Source organism: Sciurus carolinensis, chromosome 10, assembly GCF_902686445.1.
Source record: "Sciurus carolinensis chromosome 10, mSciCar1.2, whole genome shotgun sequence".
NCBI classification, from domain to species: domain Eukaryota; kingdom Metazoa; phylum Chordata; class Mammalia; order Rodentia; family Sciuridae; genus Sciurus; species Sciurus carolinensis.
Window position 1 is genome coordinate 65,924,839 of NC_062222.1, and position 4,116 is coordinate 65,928,954.

At 32.2% G+C, this 4,116-nt stretch overlaps 1 pseudogene; it reads right to left on the reverse strand.

The window, feature by feature from the left end:
- Positions 1-213: 213 nt before the first annotated feature.
- Positions 214-308, reverse strand: LOC124995221 (uncharacterized; annotated as a pseudogene).
- Between the last annotated feature and the right edge of the window lie 3,808 nt (positions 309-4,116).

Below are 4,116 nucleotides of genomic sequence, written 5' to 3' on the forward strand. Positions count from 1 at the left end.
AGGAGGAGGTAGAGTTGGTATCCTTTTAATTTCCCATCACACCCCCCCCAGATAAATGTTACTCCCTTGCCCCACCCCTGAAAAAATCTACTTGAAACTCATGTCATTTTTTTTTTTTTGGTAAAAATACATACTCATATATATATGATCGTGAGCTAGAAAAAGGCTTTGCAAATACATCAAATTTGGGAGGCATAGAATACAAGATCAATAAAAAATATGGAAAGCCTCACAAATTTGCATGTCATCCTTGTGCAGGGTCCTCTGTATCATTCCAATTTTAGTGTATGTGCTGCAAAAGTGAGCACTCAAGCCATCTGTAACCCCCTTTCATTCTCATCGGTATCCACCATCCACCAGATCATTCCCTATATTCATTGCAGACTTTAGCTCTTTGCTTCAAGTGTTCCTTTCTACAGAAGTCCTGTCATTGTTCATGATGAGTTTTACATCTCTGTAGATGATTCATTAAAACTTCTTGTTCTGCAGGTCCTCAATTCTTTTCGGGTCCAATGTTTTACATTTCACTTTCCTCCACTGATGTTCATGGTTATATACTAGATCAGAGGAAAAGCCCTCTGAGAAGGACGTGTATTAGGAGACACATCACAAACCAACTTCAGCAAGCTCCACCAATGTAGAAAAAACAGACACCTTAAAACATGAGGCAGAAGGCCTAGCAACATTTAAACGAACTAGTTGTACATGAGCTTTGTTTTATTGAAATGGACATAATTTTTTTCTTGAAATTATAAAAGTTTTTAATAATTTTCATGTTTGAGGGAAGTTTGCTTTAAATAGAGAATTATAAGTATTCCTTTATTGTGAACCAAAATAAATCTTTCTGTAGGAAAGTTCTCTTCTAATATTTGGATGTATGAAGTTCACTGTTTCCTTATCTTGAGATTTGTTTAAACAAGAAGCAACTCTAAATATTGTTAGGATGTTTGAAGTAAGGAAATCAACTTAATTTGAATAAAATAGGGTAAGGCAGGACTAGTAAAGGTCAGTTAGTCACTGTAATTTTATTTCAGTTTTTAGGCCCAGTTTTTGTCTTTATAGTATCATGTGCAATCACTCTCTGTCTTGCCAATTCTTATTTATATTCTTTAGATAGAATATAATGATGAAAATAATACCCAAAAAATTAAGAAATTAGAAGGGAAGAAGTCACCTAAGTCAAACTCCACTCTTAAAGAAAAAAATGTCATGAGGAAAGACAAATTAAAAGAGCAAAGTTTTAACTATTCATATAAAGTATGATGTCAAGTTTGGAGTGCAATACTAATAAACAAGAATATAGAGTATGTATGAACACTAAAACTAACAAAGAGAAATTCACCAAACTATTAATGGAAATTATGTTAACAGCAATAGAAATTTCTCTAGGTAGTGAGAATATGAGTGATTTTACATATATTTTCTTTATTTGTTAGACTTTCCACAGTGATTTTATAGCATATAATTTTAATATATATACTTTTTTAAAATAATATATATTCTTTATATTTTTATAACATAAGTATATGATATATATACATATATATATATATATATATATGTATTACTTTTTATTTGAGACAGGGTAATTTACCTAGGTATAGGTAATGTAGATGTCAAACATCTGAAATTAAACCCTACACTTTCCATCCCCTTTATAGGACCACTGCCTTCCTGGCTTCTGCAAGGCACTTAACTTTTCTACATTTTGTTTTCCCCATATGCAGTGAGAACATTTGCTTACCTTTTTCTAAGGGCCCTTCTTACATGAAAATTCTATTATTCTGGGATCATTCCCTATTCCTCCTCTCATATTTCATCAAAGTAGAAGTCCCTTTAGTCTCAGTGGCAGCTTCATCTCTCATTGCACAAGGGTGGCTCTGGGTTCTCAAGTCTGTTCAAAATGACTTTTAAAGAGAAATCAAAATTTTTGAGACTCTCAAGTCATGATTGACTGAGACCTTTATATCCTAACAATAGCTATTTGATACAGTCACTGGATAAGGCAATGACTCTTCTGTTGATGTATGTAAGTGCCTGTGAGTTCAGTCAACCAAAAAAATCCATTTGGTTGAATAATCTCAGTGCCAGGCAAGGTCCCCTCCAGAGGGAATCCATCCTTTTGGAAAATAAGGGAAAATGTCATGTAACCTTTTGTTAAAGTCTTTGTGCAATTCAAATGCCTTAGCTGATAACTTGGCAGGCAGTGAAGATGTAGTTAACATAGATTTATAATTTTTAAATGAATTCAGTAATTTTTCAAACAATAAAAGAAGCAATCACTGAGGGAATGAACTACATATTAATGTGCAATAAATGATTTAAACTTGGGTATTCTGTATTTCAAAAAATCCACAAAGTGAGAGAAACAAGTATGTTTTATAAAATCAATCCAAAACTTTCACATATAATAACCATTTATGGAAATCGGAGATAAAATCAAGGAAATTCTGAAGAATGGGTCAAACAGTTTAGTAGATGTTGGACTATTTCACAGTAAAAAGAGTTCTACATTTCAAGCTGAGACATTCCTACTTGAATATATCAAAAAAATCCCAAACAGAATTTTAAAATGTCTATGTGATGATGAGTTTTATTTATAAGACTTACAGCATTTTCAAAGCATGTGAAAATCATTTTAATGATTTAAAGATATCATTAGCATCTAACCCCATGTCTTTCTCCAAAAGTTATAAAGGTTTATTGCTAAAATCATGAGTTTTATGTTGTTCTTAATGAGCTGAATGAAATTACTTACTCCCTTTTTTTTTTTTTTTTTTTTTTTTTTTTTTTTTTTTTTTTAGCTTAACTAACTCCTGTTTCTTCTTAAGCATCTCTTCTGTGAAGCTTTTTCTAACTGGGCTTCTCCTGACAGATATATCACCAGCATATCTCTGACTTTTTTTTGTTGTTGTTGCTTTACCTTAGATATAATTTTAGCATGCCCGTAATATTCCGTGCTTACTATTTTGCAGTGTTTTTATCTTATTCATCTCTGTCCCTAATACCTAGAATGGAGGCACAGGCTCAATAGATATCATTGATCTGATGAGAAAATTGTGGCTTAGAGAAAGTCTGTGATTTCCATCAGATCACACAGCTCATTAATGTCAGTGCTTGTATCCTACCCTTAGGATAGTACCTTTCATATATTTCATAAATATTTAATGAATTAATAAATCAATGGATTAATAAATCAATCATTCCTGAGCACTTTCCAATGCATTGTCCTAATCAAACAATAAATACAGCATATCTCCTGTTTTCTACTAATCTCCTGGCTGCTGAACTTCAGTAATTCAAGTAATGAGGTTGACATAAACAGCACAAAAATTACCAGATATTGCACGTACATTTGATTACTGTGGTTTCATGGAGACATAGTCGATAGCAATCCTCTAAACTGAACTTTGATAATAAAATTCTACGGGTGACATCTAATAGTCCAAGGAGTAGTCTCAAAGACAATTTTGTTATCAGGTTGAATATTGATCCTGTCAACATTATCTATATGATTCTGTTTGAAAATTAATGCTCTTGGACATGAATCCATCTATGTGCTCACAGATGCTTTAGGGAAAGTTGAATGACTTCTCTCTTGTTTAGAAAGCAGAGAGGTCACCTTTTTATTGAATTGGATGCTGAGCAATTGCCCATTTGACTTCAAGAACTATAATACGTTTTCGATATATCATTTTTTAGGGCAAAATAATCATTTCCCTTAAATATCTACAAGGCTTACACTCTCCTGTCAAACAGGAGAGTGTTTACATCACTTTTCCAAACCAACCTTTTCTATAATAAGACCACATTCTGGCTTTCTCCCTCTGCCATTCCTTTTACTACTTTTCATGTACAACTATTATTAGCTAATACATTCACTTTCTCATTTCTTGTTAGTATATGTGATGTGTAGGTACTATTCATTTTTACACATTCAGAGTTTTTTTGAGTCATGTGGATAATATCATAGACATATCAAATATTTTTTTTGGGTAAAGTTTATACTAAAGATTTAAAAACTAGTAAGGACATGGTAGATAATTTATTATAAACTATTTGTGTTACAAGTATGAAATATGACATTAGAGCTAATTAATGGCACAGTTCATAGTC